This window comes from Hibiscus syriacus, unplaced genomic scaffold, assembly GCF_006381635.1.
Source record: "Hibiscus syriacus cultivar Baekdansim isolate YM2019G1 unplaced genomic scaffold, ASM638163v2 tig00110378_pilon, whole genome shotgun sequence".
In the NCBI taxonomy this organism is placed as follows: domain Eukaryota; kingdom Viridiplantae; phylum Streptophyta; class Magnoliopsida; order Malvales; family Malvaceae; genus Hibiscus; species Hibiscus syriacus.
Genome location: NW_024062712.1, coordinates 495,256 through 515,174, shown reverse-complemented (window position 1 = coordinate 515,174; position 19,919 = coordinate 495,256). Strand labels below are relative to the sequence as shown.

The following is a 19,919-nucleotide window of genomic DNA, read 5'->3' as shown; positions in this document are numbered from 1 at the left end:
GGATTGGTTCAATTCGCTTGAGGAATCAGGATGGATCAATCAGAACCTTAACAGGTGTTCATTATGTACCAGATTTAATGAGAAATCTCATCTCGTGAGAACTTTAGAGTCAAAAGGTTTAGAAATGAGGGCAAAAGATGGGATTATGAGGATTATCTCTGGTGCACTGGTGATAATGAAGGGAATCCGGAAAAGAAACAATGTGTATTACTTTCTAGGTAGTACAATTGTTGGGACAACAGCAGTGGAAGCTTCTACTGATGAACAGGAGTCAGAAACAACCAGGTTATGGCATATGTGCTTGGGGCATGTTGGTGAAAAATCCTTGAAATTGCTGATAGATCAAGGATTATTGAAGGGTGCTCAAGCTTGCAAAATAGTTTTTTGTGAGCATTGCATCAAAGGGAAAAAGACGAGGGTGAAATTTGGAACAACAATCCATGATACTAAAGGTATTTTAGATTATGTTAATTCAGATGTATGGGGGACCTTCCAAGACAACTTCATTGGGAGGAACACACTATTATGTCACATTTGTTGATGATTTTTCCCGGAGAGTTTGGGTGTATACAATGAAGACAAAGGATAAGGTGCTAGGATTTTTCCTTAAATGGAAAAAGATGTTGGAGACTCAAACAAGCAAAAAAATCATACGTCTCCGTACAAACAATGGTGGAGAGTACAAAAATGATCCATTTCTGAAAGTCTGTGAAGAATAAGGTATTGTCAGGCACTTCACTGTCAGATATACACCACAATAGAATGAGGTGGTAGAGTATATAAACCGGACATTAGTGGAGAAGGTTTGGTGTATGTTGTCTAATGCTGAGTTAGGCAAAGAATTTTGGACTGAGGCTTTGGTCTATGCTTATCACCTTGTCAACCGCTTACCTTCGACTGCTATTGGTGGTAAAACACCATTAGAGAAATGGTTTAGAGAACCTGCTATAGATTATGATTCCTTACATGTGTTTGGTTCCACTACATACTACCATGTTAAGGAGTCAAAGCTGGATCCAATAGCAAAGAAGGCGATCTTTATATAGGGATCACCTCTGGTATGAAAGGCTATCATCTTTGGTGTCCAGAAACAAAGAAAATAATCTTCAGCAGGGATGTTACCTTTGATGAATCTACCATGTTGAGAAAGGTGACTTCAGAAATATTGGAGCAGACATTGGAACTCCCAAACAGGTGGAGTTTGAAGGAAGCAGAATTGTCCTAGCCAGTAAAGAAACTGATGTTGACTCTCCTATGGTAGAAGAAGAGTCAGATGAAGAAGAAGTTCAGACCCTAGAACCTCCACAGCAACATGAATCAATTACACTCAGAAAGGGAAAGAGGACTATTAGACAACCCGCTCGTTATGTTGATATGGTCTCTTTTGCATCACCAATTGCAATTGATGACGTTCATGCCACTTTTAATGAAGCAGTCCAAAGTTCAGAACATAAAAAGTGGAGGATCTCCATGAATGAAGAAATGAATCCCTTTAAAAGAATCAGACATGGAAACTAGCTAGTCTTCCGAAGGGAAAGAATGCAATTGGGTGCAAGTGGGTATATGCAAAGAAAGATGGATTTCCTGACAAGAATAACATCCGCTACAAAGCAAGATTGGTGGCTAAAGGCTACGTCAAACGAGGGAGTTGATTATAATGAAGTATTTTCTCTAGTTGTAAAACATTCCTCCATCAGAATTTTGTTGCCTTTGGTAGCGCAGTTGAATTTGGAACTAGTTCACATGGATGTAAAAACTGCATTTTTACATGGAGATTTGGATGAGAAAATCTACATGACTCAGCCAGATGGATTCAAAGTTGCTGAAAAATAAGAGATGGTGTGTAAATTAGAAAAATCGATGTACGGATTGAAGCAATCTCCAAGGCAGTGATACAAGCGATTTCACAAGTTTATGATAGGGCAGAAGTACACAAGAAGAAAATATGATCATTGTGTGTATTTACACAAGCTACAAGACGTATCTTATATATACCTTCTTCTTTATGTTGATGATATGTTGATAGCTTCCAGGAGTCAGACAGAAATTGTGAAACTAAAGACTCAATTGAAAAGGGAGTTTGAGATGAATATCTTGGTGAAGCGAAGAAGATTCTATGCATGGAGATATCAAGGGATAAGAAATTGGGGAGGCTTTGTTTTCCTCAGAAAGAATATTTGAGGAAGGTACTAAAAAGTTTTGGCATGAATGAGAAGTCAAAACTAGTTAGTACACCTCTTGCTCCTCATTTCAAGCTCGGTGCATCCATGTCCCCTAAGGATGATGCAGAATGGGAATACATGTCAAAGGTTCCGTATACAAGTGTTATTGGTAGCTTGATGTATGCAATGATGTGCACGAGACCCGATATTTCACAAGCAATTGGGGTTGTGAGCAGGTATATGCATGATCCTGGAAAGGAGCATTGGCAAGCTGTGAAATGGATTCTACGGTATATTCTGAACACTGTAGATGTTGGTTTGGTCTTTCAGCAAGACAAACAAGATGATCAGTGTGTAGTTGGGTATTATGATTCAGACTATGCAGGTGATTTAGACAAGCGTCGATCAACTACTGGTTATGTGTTTACATTTGCAAAAGCACCAGTCAGTTGGAAGTCCACCTTACAGTCAACAGTGGCTTTGTCTACTACAGAGGTAGAATATATGACAGTTACAGAGACTGTGAAGGAGGCAATTTGGCTTCAAGGGTTGCTTGGTGAATTGGGATTGGAACAAAAGCACATCAAAGTGCAATGTGACAGTCAGAGTGCTATTCATTTAGCAACGAACCAGGTTTACTATGAAAGGATGAAACACATCGATGTTCGATATCACTTTGTACGAGAGATTCTAGAAGAAGGTGAGTCATAATCCAGAAGATTTGGACCACTGAGAATCCTGCGATATGTTGACAAAAGTGGTAACTACGGTCAAGTTTGGTCAATATTGTTACAAATTGAAAGATGAATTTACAAACACTACTGAAGATTGAATTTTTTTTAGAGATGTGTGTGGAATTTGCTAAGGTGGAGATTTGTTGGTTTTTTGGCAAATTTTGAATCCACATTGGTTTTGTATAAGGAGGAGGGAAATCTTTTGTTATAAATAGAGCCCTCCTCCTCCTTAGTTTAGCATCCCACAAATATAAGTCTTATTCTATATTAAAGGCTATTTGTAATATTTCTCTCTTTGTAATATTTCCTCTATTAGTGAAATATTATTTTAATAGTGTTCGAGGACGTAGCATAATTTTGGCCTAATCTCGTTAAATTTTGGTGTTCTCTTTTATGTCTATTTAATAGCTATTGTCGGGTATAATTATTGTTAATTATTGTCATATTAAAATTACTTGTCTTGGTAGTTATGTCTAAAGAGTGTGAGTTTTAAGAGGGACCATTGTGACTCTCTACTCTTTCCTGAGAATCTACCTTAGGTGATTTTAGTACAATCGTTTTAACACTAGTCACCTAGATAATAATTTTCAAGATGAATTTATTATTATTAGTATAAATTAACTCGAATTCCACAATAAAACCCACAAAGTTTCCGCCTTTAAAAGGATCTGTTTTTTCATTTAAAAATCCGTTTTTTCATAGACTTGGCTTGCTTGACGAGCATTGGGCTGAAGCCAATATCTTCTTCTTCTGGTGGTGGTTTTTGGTGTCACAGAGTAATGGGAAAATTGAAAGAAAGCGTTCAAGCTTTTGTGAATAATAGATGGCTGGTTTTCGTTGGTGAAATGTGGATTCAATCTTGTGCTGGTGTTGGGTATGTATTTGGTAGCATATCACCAGTTATAAAGAGTTCATTGAATATTATAACGAAAGGCAGCTTTCGAGGCTGGGTGTGGCTAAAGATTTTGGAAATAGTGTTGGGTTCTTAGCTGGGAGCTTATCTGAGATATTGCTTTTATGGGGAGATTTGCTTGTTGGTGCTTTGCAGAATCTTATTGGTTATGGTTGGGTTTGGTTGATTGTCACTGGGAGAGCTCCAGTTTTGCCTTTGTGGGCTGTAAGTATCGATTTCATACCTGAAATTTTAAAGTTTTATTGTTGATTTCTTTCTTCACTTAGTTCTATCTTTTTGTTTCCCTGCTATTTGCCTGGACATGGTTTGATCCTCTGTTTATTTTGAACTTAAGAAGTTTGGTCTTTCAATCTCCTATGAAACTGTAGCCATCTTTGCTGCATGTTGAGTCATTACTTGTTCATTTTAAGGCTTTAGTATTGATTACTTATTCCATTTCTGATTCATAGAAGTTATTCGAGTAGAAAATGTATGTATGTATGTATGTATGTATGTCAATGCAAGAAGCATAAATTACTTATTATTGTTCTGGAAAATCAGAAGTCAATATGTATGTGGATTTGAGGTGGTAAATTAAGGTGACTGATTTGTTCATCTTCTAGTAAAAATGATTTCAAGCTATGGCTTTCAACTATGTCCAAAAAGTACTGTATCTACAGAAAGTGTTTGTAATATTAGGGTTAGACGGTTAATTCGTCTCAGTATGCAGATGTGCATCTTTAATACAGCTTCCCTGGTTTCTTGTGTGCAAAACTTCCTGAAAAGCCGGGGTCCTGTGGTAGGAATTCTCAAGGGCTTTGCTGGTTATAGCGGTGCAATTTTGACTCAGATATACACAATGATTAACTTCCCAGATCAAGCGGCCTTAATATTTATGGTTACAGTCGGGCAAGCGATGGTCATTATTGCTCTAATGTTCATGATCAGACCTGTTGGAGGTCATAGACAAAATGAGGCCATCTGATGGTTTAAGTTTTACATTTATATATAGTGTGTGCCAGTGTCAATCCCAATCCCAAACCTAGCAGCAGAGAGAAAAAGATAAGCCACAAGTCCGATTTGATCAAAGCCTCCATCAAGGTAAAGTCCTCCCCTCGATGAGGACCTCTCCTTCTTTTCACCCTCACTGCTCCTTCAGCAGCAGCTTGGAACAGTTTTGCTCGCAACTGAGCAATTCGTTTATGCCTTTCCGATGCTGGAAGCAAGTCTACATATTTAACAGTGATAGATAATCTTGGTCAGATGAGTCAGTCTCTCGGGTACGATAATACTCATATTTTTGTATCCATGATCAGCATTTGGAACTTTCTCGGTCGTGTTGGTGGGGGTTACTTCTCGGAGATTATTGTGAGGTACATGTGGATATCATTTTCACCTGTATGCCAATACCATTAGTCTTTAATAATGGTTCTGCTTCGTTTTCTTACTTTGTTATGATATCACTCTATAGGTATTTTGCTAATTCGAGGCCGATATCTATGGATGTGGCCCAGCTTGTTATGGCTGTTGGCCACGTCTTCTTTGGTATGGATGGCCCGGAGCAATGTACACTGGCACTCTGTTGATAGGATTTGGCTATGGTGCCCACTGAGCAATAGTGCCAGCAGTTGCCTCCGAGTTATTCGGCTTGAAAAAGTTTGACGCTCTGTACAATTTCCTCACGCTGGCCAATCCTGCTGGTTCACTGGTCTTCTCTGGTGTAATTGCTAGCAGTATTTATGACCGTGAAGCGGAGAAGCAAGCACTTCGACATCATATCCTGACTCAGGTTTCAGGTTCAATTTTGTCAGGGATGCTTGCGGTCGAAGAACCGCTTAAGTGTGAAGGTTCTGTATGCTTCTTTCTGACTTCCATGATTATGTCAGGATTCTGCGTAGTTGCAGCTCTTTTAAGCTTGATACTTGTGTATCGTGCCAAGTCTGTTTACGCCAACCTTTATGGAAAATCTCGCACTTGACTCCAAGGATGAGATCTAGGAGGGGTCTTTTTATGAATATTTCATCCGTTTTACAGTGATGTTTTGGCACCAAAACTGAGACTGCAAGAGTTTTCCTTGAATTGGTGATATTGATATTGTCATGTAGGTGTGCAGAGCATGTTTGAAAACCAAAACACATTTAGATTCTAGTCTTGGCTTTTATAATCTACTTCAGTGATTCCATTTATTTGTGAAAAGACTGCTTTTGAGTGTTCAACTGGTGTATATCAACTCCTCATTTTAACTCGGTTTGATTCTAAATGATGCAAGTTCTTATTGGTTTATCTAGATTCTGGATTACGCTTTCATCTCATGATTATGGAAATTTGGTTTTCATTTTTTGAAATATTGCATCGAGTCCGGATTGGCTATTCTCGAATGAAGATGGAAAATGCAGTGTTAACCAAGTTTTATCTCTGTTTGTCGGACGGGAAAATTTTCGGTTTACTTGAGGACAACTTGACAGTATGTGAACGTGGAACATAAACAAATTTGCACAATTTCATGGTAAACATCGGAGGTCTGTGAAGTGATTTTATAATCAAAGATCAAATACATGTGCATGGAACTATGGATGACTTTTTGAATCATCATAAACAAGGAAGCAAACCTGCATTTTTTTTTCTCAGACAAAAAGACAGACATAGATATGTTGTTGGAAAATAAAGCCTTTTTATTGTATAATTCTTAACAACAATGGCACCAGATAAGAAAGAGATGAACAACAAGACACAAAGACAGACAGAAGAATCTGTTTTACTTTTATTTTACTGTCGAAAACTCCTCTTTCAAGAATTGAAGGCTGTGCAGTCAACCCTGATCTGTCCTGCTGTGCCGGTCTTAACCCCCACCCTTCCAAGTTTCCTCATTGCTGCAACGAAAGCTCCATTGAAATTACCAGGGTTGTTGGCAAAATCAACCACGGTAGCTTGAGATGCTTTGTTAGTGAAGAGCACTTCATCTGAAGTAAACAACCCTATCTTGTTGACTAGATTCTTGAAATACGAGTTATCGAATGTTCGTGGGGTTACAGGATCCATGTTAATGGCGATCTGGGGGTCAACATTTTGAGGGCAAGATTGCATTAACTGCTGTGCGTAGGTTGAATTGAGATCCGGATCGACGGCCGACGATGGAGAAAACGAGTATAACCTATTCGCGAAGCGAGTACAGTGAGCGAAGCCTAAAGTATGAGCTCCCGAGAGTGCAATCATATCGATCTGATTAAGGTTGTTCTTGGCGAAAATTGCGTTGAGTTGAGTGAGGTTGAAATTAGGCTCTGGTAGATTACCAGCTACCCTGGACGCCATTGAAATAAGGCCATCACGTCGTCCCAATTCAACTTTGAATGAAGGGCCACCAGCCTACAATTGGGACACACGAGTTCTGTAATGCCATAACTGTAACAATGAATCAAACCACTGTATTCGGCATCATTCCTTACCAGTCCTATAACATCCCTGGTGGCAATAGCCAATATATCGGCGCAGGAGACTACACGAGGGCAACTTTTTTCGACTGCAGCTTTAGCCTTGATTACGGTATCGAATCCGTCTCCGGCCAACGAAAGATTATCCGAGCATCCTTCTCGGCATCCCCATTGGGTGAAGCGATCATCACGATGCATCACAACCCTACAAAAGGAAACCAAATATGATACGAGAAGTTCGTATGTTGTAAGATATGAAAGCAATCAATGGAAGGGAAATATGAGAGAATCCATTATCCGACCTCAACAAAGCAATCATGGAAGAACAGACGCAGGGTGGCGGGTATGGTGACGAATGTCTGTCTAATCTTGTTTGCCACCACTTGTCTTACGATGGATTCCACTTTCGGACAACTAGTATTGTAAAATGTTTCAGATAATTGTCCCTGTCCCCTTTGCATTATCATGTACAGTAGGAACAATATCATCAACACTGTCCTCCTCGCCGCCATTGCTTGTTTTGTCTCTAGCTATACAATTTTTTCTTCTGATTTCAGAGTGTCGGTAATGTATATAAAGAAGAAACAAAGAACTGCAAGTGAAGATGCTTGATTCACTACTCGCATGATCTAATCATATAATCATTTATTAACTCGGCAATCAAGCAAGAACATGTATTATTTTAGACCTTTGACCTGAATAAGTCCTTTTCTCAACGTGTATCCCGCAACAGGAAACATTTCTTTTATTCTTGCTTGTATACCGTTAGTTGCCATGCCTAACTGTCACAGGTCAGCTGTGAAATGCTTTGGAAGATTAGAAAAAAGGGGTTCGAAATCGAGAGAAATGAAGAAAGGATGGAAGAAATTAAGTATCATTTCTATTCATGTTTTGATTGATTGACGAATTTTTAACGGTTGTACATATCTTAAATGATAACGGTTGCAATAAAAAATATTTTAAAACTTAAAAGAATAAAAGATGTAGTTTAAATATTTATTTTTTAATTAAGCATTATTTGGGTGTAGACACATATTTTCGTCCGGTTTGTTTATTTGTTATTATTATATTTAAATATATTAGTCTATTATATTTTATAGTATTTTGTGTTGTATAAATATATGTGTTACGTTTATATTATATACATATACATATTATACTATATACTATAATATACTATGCGGGGCATATACATTGTGTCCATTTATTACATATGTATTTACATGTGTACATTATACATTTACAACACATATCTATTTATTTTCCTCTTTTTTATTTACAGACCAAGACCAACAATGGTCCAACAGTGGCAGACCCGAATCTGGAGCCCAACCCGAATCGGCCCAGTCAATAACCCAAATCGATTAGGGTTTCAAACCCTAACCTTCCTTTTGCCCGAGCTACCAAGCATCTCCACCGTTGGATCCAGATGAGATCCAACGATCCACATCAAAAGCCTGCTAGGGTTCACATCACTTCCTTCAGCGCCGCATAACGTGGATTGTCAGATCAACAGCCATCTGACGGTCAAGATGACTTGAAGAGTTTTCATCCTAGTCGCAACTCACCACTCGGCGCAACCAACAACCCGTCTTTCTCGTCACTCGGCGGCGTGGTCTCATGGGACACAAAAAAACAACCCAAAGTAGTTTAGTTTTAATATGAATCTAAAAAAACCGAACTAAAAATAGAAATCATAAAACTATATATACAGTAAATCACAGAGAAAAACCTACAAGAATTACTCGGAGAAAATACGAGAAAATATAAGAGATCGAAGCGAAAAGTTGTAACTTTCAAAGACGAATCACAATAAAAAAAAGGTTTATTTCTTTACCTTGCTCGGTTTTATGGTTCAAAAAGCCAAGGATCGGGGGTAGGTTTTCGAGATTTTTTTCTCAGATATAGCCCTCCCCGAGGCTTGTTTTTAAAAACTAAAGGTATTTATGAAGAGAGGATACAAAAAGCTTTCAAAAAATTTAAAAAAAAATCGTCGTCGATGAACGCGGCCGATTCTGGGTTCACTATGAACCCAGGCGGCCGTGTTCTTCAACTTGAAGAACACGTTGAGAGAAAACGAAGATGGGGAGGGGTTTGATCGGTTTGAAAATGAATGAAGAATGAAATGTGGTTATCAATTTTGGGTTTTATATTAGCCCGCCAACCCGATCCATGACCCGTTGACCCGATCGGATCACTAGGGGTTCCGCATGTTTTCACTTGGTAAAGGGGTAAATTACAAATAATCTGGCAGATCAGCTCAGATTTTGAAATTTCAGTTCTACTTTCTTCTTTTTTTTAAAAAAATTGGGTAAATTAAATTTGAGAATAATTTGGAAACGAATCTAACTCTCCTTTTAAGAGTGCTGTTGTGTTATCTGGTTGTTCTTCAGTCAGGCCTGGTTATTACTTGATCTGAGCTTGGAGGTTTTCTTATGCGGTTCGTTCTTCTACAACTATTGATTTTTCGTTGGTGAGATCTTTCCTCGTTCAGCTTTGTAACTCTTGATTTGTTTTTTGCATTTCGTCAAGTTTTGCTTTGGATTTTCTAATTTCTTATTCTTGATATCATTTTTCTTATGTTAAATCGTGTTTTTGTCTTCGCATATTGAAATTTCTTTCCTGTGAACTGTAAGAATCTCTCGATTCAATCCGTTTCTAGGTTTTTCTTTTTCCAGTATTTGATTTTGTTTTTCGTTTGATTTGTTTTTGTATTTGGTCAAGTTTTGCTTTGGAATTTTTTTTTTTTTTATTCTTGATCTGTCATTTTCCTATGTTAAATCGTGTTTTTGTCTTCGCATATCTGAAATTTCTTTCATGAATGTAGGAATCTATAGATTTATTTGCAATATTTCTTTAAATATTATCCTTAATATTTTTATTCATCTAGTATCCTATGTAGGTGTATTTTGATTGTTTAGTTTTTTCTGCATCTTCTGTCTTCTTTGGATTCATTTTTCATAGTTCTTCATAGCTTCGGCTATAGATGATTACTTGAGATCATTTCATTTCCAATCCCATAGGGCGTATAAGGGCGGGATCGACAGAGTGGTGTCAAAGAGACTAGACTTAGAGTTTGTACGTTGAATGTAAGTACATTAAATGCAAGGCTGTTGGAGCTGACCGACGTACTAAGTAATAAGAAAATAGATTTTGCATGTATTCAAGAGACTAGGTGGAAAGGGGCTCGCGCCAGAGAGTGTAACGGGTACAAGTTGTGGTATTCAGAAATAGGGTGGGTATCTTGGTATCCTCTAGGCTCAAGGAAAATGTAGTTGAAGTTTGTAGATACAGTGATAGGATCATGATGATTAAGGTTATTATAGAAGGGAAAGTGGTGAATGTCCTTTCAGTGTACACCCCACACGTTGGCCTAGGGATGGGAGAAACGCTGCTTCTGGATTCTTTAGATGATGTTCTTAGGAGCATTCCGGAGGGCCAAAGAGTTTTTATAGGGGGAGACTTCAATGGCCATATAGGTAGTGCAATCGACGGGTATGACGGTGTTCATGGGGGTTTTAGTTTTGGTAGTAGGAACGAAGAGGGGTGTACGTTGCTTGAATTTACTACTGCACACGATATGGTGGTCACTAACTCTTTCTTTAACAAGAGAGATGTGAACTTGATTACGTTCCATAGCGGGGGACATTGTACCCAAATCGACTACGTCCTGGTTCGAAATCGGGATCGTTGGGCTTGCATTGACTGTAAGGTGTTCCCTGAAGAGGCATGTGCATCACAACATAGATTGTTGGTTTTGGTGTTCCGCGTACGCCACGGGCAGAGCACCCATAGGAGGGCTAAACTACTAGGATCCTTTGGAAGAACTTACATGGAGCGACAACTGATGACTTTAGGAGTAAGGTTTTGTCTCTTACAGGTTTTGGACCTACAAACTCGAATAATGCAGACATGTTATGGAAAAATATGGCAAATTCCATCAGAGAGGTGGGCAAAAACACCCTTGGGTTGGCGACAGGGAAGGTCAAGGAACATAAAGAATCGTGGTGGTGGAACGACGAAGTCCAAGATAAGGTGAAAACAAAGCAAACTTGCTTCAAGGAGTTTCTACAATGCAATGACGATGAAGAAAGATTGAGAGCTAAACAAAGATACAAGGGGGCAAAGCGGGAAGCCAAGAAAACAGTGGCTAAAGCAAAGGATAAGGCATACAAGGAAATGTACAAGAGATTAGACACCAAAGAAGGACAAAACGACATCTTCAAGCTTGTAAAATCCAGGGACAATAGGAAAAAAGATCTAGGTAGCATTATATATATTAAGGACAACAATGATGTTCTTTTAGTGAAAGATCATGATATTAAGAGGGTTTGGGGTAGTTACTTTTTTGGCTTATTTAATGACGATGCCTCTCCCTGTACAGATAGAACTGTTAATGGGTCTGCCGACCATCATACTACGGCCAATGACTGCCCTACTAGTAGGATTGGGAGTGAGGAAGTCAAAATGGCTCTTAGAAAGATGGGGAGGGACAAAGCTGTCGGTCCATATCAAATTCCTATCACTGTGTGGTTGGCCCTAGGAGAAAAAGGGAGTTAAGTGGTTGACCAACATCTTTAATATTATTTTAGAGACTGTTAAGATGCCAGAGGAGTGGAGAGAGTCTACGGTGATACCAATCTATAAGAATAAAGGAGATCCCCAACGTTGTGTAACTACAAAGGTATTAAACTACTCAGTCATACCATGAAGCTATGGGAAAGGGTGATAGAGGCTAGGTTGAGACAAGTTACTAGGGTTTCGGAAAACCAATTTGGTTTTATGCCAGACAGGTCCACTACGGAGGCGATTCATCTACTTCGACGACTTATGGAGAAATATAGAGAAAAAAATAGAGATCTTCACATGACGTTCATTGACCTTGAGAAGGCGTATGATAGCGTTCCCCTACTACCGAGGCATTCCCGGTGGAAATCAGACTCCACCAGGGGTCGGCTCTTAGCCCTTACATCTTCGCCTTGATTATGACGACATTTATTGTGCGACACCAGACGGTGTCCCATGGTGTATACTTTTCGCTGATGACATTGTCCTAGTTGCTGAAACAAAAACTGAACTAATAGTAGATTGGCTACCTGAAGACTGCTTTGGAAGAAAAAGGTCTAAGGATCAATATTGAAAAGATAGAGTATATATGTTCAAACTTCAGTGGGAACCAAATCGATGAAGATGTAGAAGTATGCATCGAAGGACACGTTCTCTCCTCAAATGATTGTTTCAAGTACCTAGGGTCTATGATACATAAAGATGGGAGTGTAGATGATGACGTTACACACCGTATAAAGACGGGATGGCTAAAGTGGAGGGCTGCTACTGGAGTTTTTTGTGACAAGAAGGTACCTCTAAAACTTAAGGGAAAATTTTATAGAATGGCAATTAGACCAGCGCTGCTGTATGGATCATAATGTTGGGCAATCAAGAAGGATCACAAAAGGAGGATGGAGGCCGCAGAAATGAGAATGCTTCGGTGGGCATGTGGTAGGACTTGTGGGACATGACACCAAACTCTGCAATTAGATGTCTTTGGGGGTGGTGATTGTATCCGAAAAATTGAGGGAGGAAGACTACGATGGTTTGGGCATGTCCTAGGCGACAACCGTCAGATGCGGTCAGGAGGGTAGAGTCGATTACAATCGAGGGTGCCAGAAGGAGAGGACGACCAAGGAGGAAGTGGTTAGAGTGCTTGAGATCAGATTTGAAGGATTTAGCTCTTACCGAGGACATGACCTCTGATAAGAAATTATGGAGACTTAAGACCAAGGTAGCAGAGTAGTTGTGGGTTACAGCTATAGGGTGTAGCATCTCTGTCTTCTTTTTAATGCCTCTGTAGTAATTTCCATGAGTTCTACTTTTTATTTGTTTTTGTCATTGGAATTTATGAATGATTAGAATTAGGGCAGCAGAGTAGTGTTGCTTTAGTTTAGGTTTTAAGCCATTTAACTTTATTACTTCTCATAGCTTGCTATCGATGGCTTTTGTGTATCATTCTCTTCATGTTTTCTCTTTCTAAATTTAGCCGGGAATTACGTTACTGTCTATATGCAGAGATTTTTACATAGGATTTATTTGCAGGGATTACTTCCCATTAGACGCACGTATAAAAACTGCATATGATGACTGTTCAACTATGTATTTATTTATTTATTTATACATGCATTGGATTTTTATCTTTATTTTAATTTTTCTGACTACCGGAGGTCTTCTACGGAAGCTGTTCTCAACTGGCATTGGGGGCAGCCTACTACCCTACCTCCCCCTTACTCCATTGCATATGGAATAGGTTTTGTTGTTGTCGTTGTCTTTCTTTATTTTATTTCTTTTTCTTCTTTTAATGGGTTTTTTAATTTTATTTTTTTATTTCTTTTCCTTCTTTTTAAATTGTTTTAAATATTATTATTATTTATTTTATTTTTTCTTTTTATTTAGCTAATTTTTAGGTTTTTTATATTATTTCATTTTTTTAATTTAGCCATTTTTTTTTTTTATTCATTTTCCTTTTCTTTTTTTATTCAACTTTTTTCTTTTTTTTATTTCTTTTAGTTTTTTTTTATTTAATTTATTATTTTTCTTCTAAATTTAGTTTTTTAGTAATTATTTTTATTTAATTCCGCAATTAATTTTTTTAAATTGACTTTTTTTTACATACTTTCTTATTTGTTGTGTGTTTTTAATGGGTGTAATTTGCTTTTATTTATGTTAGTTTCTCAGCATGTATATTTTTTCAGCATTTTGTTTTACCAATCTAACATCTTCTTGACTTTTTAAGGGTATTCTTTTAAATAAATTAAAGTAAGTAATTTGGATCGAATTTTTTTTCTAATTTAACTTATAATTTTCTTAATTAAGACAACTGGAAAATTAGTACCGTAAGGGCAGTACAAGGGTGCTAATCATTCATTGACTGTAACCGACTCTCGAATCCGATATATCTTTGGTAAAGACGCTGATCAGGTAAGGTGGTATCCGATCAACTTTAATTTTTTTAAATGATTGTGGCGGCTTTAACCTATTTGTTTAAGTCAAAACCCAATTTTAAGCTCATTCGAAAGACGGTTACGACACTAAGTTTCGCTTTATTGCAGTTGTAATGGTCAAATGCATGTTTATGATTATTATTGCTATTTTCAGGATTACTATATTACTTTTTATTATAAATCAGTAAATGAAAACAACCCTCCCCAGTTCCCTTATGGCCTCGACAAGTTGGAATAGCGTGTCATGAATTCATTTTTTTAATATGTTTTACAAAATAAATGGCATCTTTAAATGCATTGACAAGCATCACAGAAAAGAAGAAGAAAAGATTAATTACAATAAAATACTTTTTTCAAATATTTATTTCATGATGATCTTCAAGCATCTATGTCAAACCAGAAAATACAAAAACAAAACAAAGGAAGAACTTGGGCTTAGATTTTAGTCCTTCATTTCATCCTCATTTCATGAGTTAAATGCTGTGCAATCAAGTCTTATTTCTCCTTCATTGCCAGTTTTGACTCTCACCCTTCCCAGTTTCCTCATTGCAGCGATAAAAGCAGCATTGAAGTTTCCCTGGTTGGTAGCGAAATCACTCACAGTTGGTTCGGAATCGGGATCGGTTTCGAGCACTTGATCCGAAGTGAACAACCCTTTCCGGCAATTAGATTCTGATAATAAACATTGTCGAAAGTTCGTGGGGTTTCGGGATCCATGTTGATTGCGATGCTAGGGTCGACATTTCGAGGACAGGCTTGCATCAATTGCTGTGCATAGCCTGGATCCAAAGTAGGATCAATCGGAGAGGAATATATACGATTCGCAAATCGGTCGCAGTGCGAGAAGCCGAGGGTATGAGCCCCTGAGAGGGCAATCATGTCGAGTTGGGTAAGGCCGTTTCGAGCAAACATGGTGTTGAGCTGGACGAGGTTGAAATCAGGCTCTGGTAGATTTCCTGCTACTCTTGATGCTTGTGATATAAGGCCATCTCGACGTCCTAGTTCCACTTCCCATGAAGGCCCTCCGGCCTAACATTATTATTATTCAAACAACAGAAGCAATGTGTTCAATATTCGAATCGCAATAGCATTCTCGTGATTTTGAGGTAAAATATCATACCAGGACAACAACATCCCGGGCAGCCAGGGCCAAGATGTCGGCACAAGACACAACACCAGGCATTGTGTTTCAACTGCCTGTTTGGCCTTGATTACAGTGTCGAATCCATCCCCTGCAAGGGAGAGATTGTCTTGAGCATCCTTTTCGGCATCTCCGTTTGGCGATGAAATCAGCACTGATGCATCACAACCCTACAAAATAAATTGATTAATAGCCATTTTTAACTTCAGTTCAACAAAAAAGAGGATCCATCCTCTGTAAGTTCTCCTTGGTGTACTGCTACTGGTTCCTTATGTCAAGCATGCCAGTTGACAATTCTTACGTTTGTTTAATATTCATATTATTTTTTCGTATCGTATACAAGATTATGGAATATGAATATAATTAGATTAGTCAGTTCTGACTCAAGTTTAAAAATTCAATTCGATTAGTTCGACATAAATTTAACGCTATCTGACGTGCAATGGAAAAACTAAGCATGCATGAAGGATGACACGACACGAGAGTAATTTGATAAGAAAAATAAAACTATTGCTTGAAACATGTGATAAAATCAAGAGCAAAAACTGGGTATTATTGAGGATACAAACCTCAACGAAGCAGTCATGAAAAAACAAGCGGAGAGTTGCAGGGACCGTAACGAAGGTTTGACTGAACTTCGTTGACACTTGCTGACTCACTATGGATTCCAGATTCGGACAAGAACTGGCATAGAAATCTTCGGAAAGCTGCCCCTCTCCTCTCTGCACAATCATTAAAACCATCGATATCATCAACCATCTCCTTAGTACCTCCATTTTGTTTCTGCCTTTCACTTCTGATAACTCCTATATATATATATACAAGTAGACTTGTAATAAGAAAATGTTAGCTTAGGCATGCATGATATTTGATGGCTAATACTTGGTCTAACCATATTACTTCCATAAATACAATACCTATATATGCTTTCATTTAGTCCTTTTCTTGATAGAATATCGAAACAATCTTGCAAGTTGCCCCTTCTTTTCATCTTCTAAATCAGTCATTATATATAATTATTACTATTAAATTGTAATGGCTTGGTCATACTTCACCTTATCTATACTCTTCTTTTGTTTTAAATTAGATGTCAATCGAGTTAGTAAAATAATGATAAAAACTTTTTTAAAATAAAATTTTAATTGAAATTAGATTTTAAGTTGATATCTAACAATCATTTTTCCTCCTCTTATCTGAAAGAAAAAAAATTATTTTTTTGACAATAAAGAAAAAAATATTTATATACAATATATATTTTTTTGGATAATTTAGATATTATTACCCAAAGAACAGAGTTCTGCTACAAAATCAATCACCAACAAAAACCTATGAACAATCTACTTATAAAATCAAATGATCGGTTAGACTATACCCCATACATTACAAAGATTAAAATTAACACTATCTATTCTATTAATATTTTCCCCTTAATTGGATTCCTACAATATCTTTTATAACTTTGAGCATCTCTTCAACTGTTCTGGAGCAGCCTTGGAACATTCTTCGATTTCTTTCCTCCCACAAAGTATAGATATAAGCAGACCAAGTAATCTTCAAAATAGTTGTGAGGAGTGACTTCCCTTCCATGCACTACATGCCCATGAAACCATATCCTCCATTGACAAGGAGATCGTCCTCAACCCGTTAAGGAGCAAAATACATTCCCAAAGAGAAACAGCCAAGGAGCAGTGAATGAACAAGTGGTCCCTTGTCTCCAATGCTTTGCTGCAAATAATACAATTACCATCAGTAATAATCACCATTCTTTGAAGTCTGTCTCTCTTTGGAAGTCTATCCAAAAGAGCCATCCAAGGAATCATACTATGTTTCAGTATGTGTAGGGAACCCAAATCAATTTCTGCCATGGTATTTTCTCCCCTTTCAACCGAATTTCTTCCCAAATATCCATGATCTGCTTTGCTCCAATAGAGAGAATAGGATAAACTTCAGTCCTCAATTTTAAAATTATGTTTAAGCACCAGTTTGCATTAGCACCAGCTTCAAAATGCCAGAAGTCATTCTCCTTCATAAAATAGATAAAAAATTTAAACATATGAAAATTTTGAAAATATTTAAAGAGTTTAAGATTAAAATTAAATCTGTATTTATTGTCAAAGAAAAATGAAATACTCTTGACAATTGCTATGCAGTTTCTGTTCACCTATATGGCTACATCGTATTGAAGAAAAAAATGTTAACATAATTAGGTTGGTCGAATTTGTGTTGCGCTGCCCACCCTTTGTTTTTCTCTTCCCCCCCCCCCTCCTATACGAGGGATGCGACATTTTGAAAAGAACCTTTGATTAATTTCTTACAAGTTATTACAAATGTATGAAAGCGACTTAGCAACACATCAATACATAAGCTTTAACGTGTGGGATAATATACATTGCTATTACCACTTGGTCAATGTTTGTTTCGGTCGTATACACCATAAATCAATGACTTGTTCATCATCTTGATATGTTAATTAGAAAAATAAATAAAATATTACATTTTTGTTACAATCTAACGTACATTAAAGCAAATACATTTGGTCGGTTTATCTTTATTATCTTATATTTCTTTATATTATCAGTTTAGATTTATTAGGGGTACTCTCATTTCTTCCTTAGAGTCTTCTTTCTCCTCTCCTTTAAATTTTATTAAAATTAGATTTAGAAATAAAATAAAATAAAATAAAAAAAAAAGAAAACATATATAACAACCTTCAGAAGAATTGTAAACTTGGATTACCTTTTCAAACATATACACAAGTATATCTAATACGATTGAAACGTAAAACTATTCTACATCAAGAATACAATATGTAAAATAATTGCAAATAAATTGCTTTTGTAAGCAACGAAAATAATACATTATGTCTAATATATATAATCTATGCATGCGTAGAATTTGAAGACTAATTAGAAGTAAGAGCTATAAATATATAGTTGACTCTAAGACCGTTTCTTCTTCTGACAAACTTAATTCTTAAGAAATTGAATTGTAGAACTCATTCTTACCATTTTTCTGTAGCTTATTTAATTACATATGGTAACTCGGTGGGGAATTTTTAATATCACAAAGAATAGACTAAGTTAGAAGTTCATTAATATATAATCTTGCAAGGTCTGCAAAGTTATATCAAAGCAAACCGAGTCAAGGGCAATATGCTATAATTATTTTTTTTGGATGAATTTATTTTATATTCCAAACTCAACCATAATACCAAAAAAAAACACCCAAATCAAAACAACCCCTGTTCACATATGAAAAAACCAATCAATGAAACACTAACTAAGCTTAAACAGCCAACCCCACCTTGTACACAGATCACTATTAATTAGGGATGGACATGGGTCGGGTTTTTGGTTCACCCGACCCGACCCGAGACCCAGCCTGACCCGACCAAAACAAATTTTCACCCGACCCGATATATAACTTAAAAAACCGACCCGAAATAATAAAAAAATTATTTTTATTCAATAAAAACAGTGACTTAATTGAAAAAAATAATATATATAGGGGGTATTATTGTAATTATTCCTAAATATTTAAGGTAAATTATATTTTTTTGGGTCGGGTCGGGTCAGCTATTTTTCACCATAAACTCGACCCAACCCGACCCGAACCTGATTTTTTTTAAAAAATCCGACCTGATCAGGTCGGGTCAGATCAGAACCCGTTGGGTTCGGGTCCCATGCCCATCCCTACTATTAATAGGACCACTGAAATTTACTTTTAGACCACTAAATTGCATCCGAATTATTTCCCTAATTTCAGCAACCAAACTACCCTCAGAAGTCGCATCCCCTTAAAGTGCCTATTATTCCGCTCCCTCCAAATCATCGCGATGTAACAATTTCAAGCAAGGCGAAGCAATATTGATAACAAAGACCTCCCTTTCAACTGTCGACAAGCCCAGAGAAATTCCTCATTCCAATTAAGAACTCTCGACTAATTACACAGCCTCAAAACACTAATCCAAACAGCTTTTGTGAAACAAGTAAAAAACAAATGATCTCTCCACTCCAAATCATTAGAACAAAACTCACATAACCTATCAATATGCAATCCGAAAGACAAAAGTCGAGCCTTGGTTTGCAACCTATCTAGATTTACCATCCAAGATATCACAGAAAACTATGGGACATGACTCGAGTGTCAAACGAGTCTATCCCAAGGAACTTTCACACGATGCACCTTTAATTCATCCTAAATCAAACATAAGAAAGAAAAAGAGTCTCCCAACAAACCATGAATAATATATGCTTTAGCTCGAAGCTGAAGAAGATACCTTCAAGTCCAGCTACATCCTTGGGAACATGAAATTGTTAAAAAGAATTTTGTTTCACAATATATGCATGCACCCAAGCCACCTAAATAGACCCCTCATTCAACAACAATTTTCGAATCAATCTAATAAAGCACGAATGATTCCAAACCATAAGATCCTTGATACACACACCACCCTCGGGCTTGGGACTACAAATAGACGACGAGCTCACTCTTACCCCCTTCACTTGTAACATCCCAAAATACATGTTAGTGACTAAATTGTAAAACTTTAGAATTTGGTGATTAA

The 19,919-nt window shown here is 37.2% G+C and overlaps 3 pseudogenes; 1 reads left to right on the top strand and 2 right to left on the bottom strand.

Moving 5' to 3' along the window:
- The first annotated feature begins 3,539 nt into the window (after positions 1-3,539).
- Positions 3,540-6,056, top strand: LOC120121733 (annotated as a pseudogene).
- A 448-nt stretch (positions 6,057-6,504) lies between these two features.
- LOC120121706 lies at positions 6,505-7,718 on the bottom strand (annotated as a pseudogene).
- Positions 7,719-14,545: 6,827 nt separating this feature from the next.
- LOC120121705 lies at positions 14,546-16,231 on the bottom strand (annotated as a pseudogene).
- Between the last annotated feature and the right edge of the window lie 3,688 nt (positions 16,232-19,919).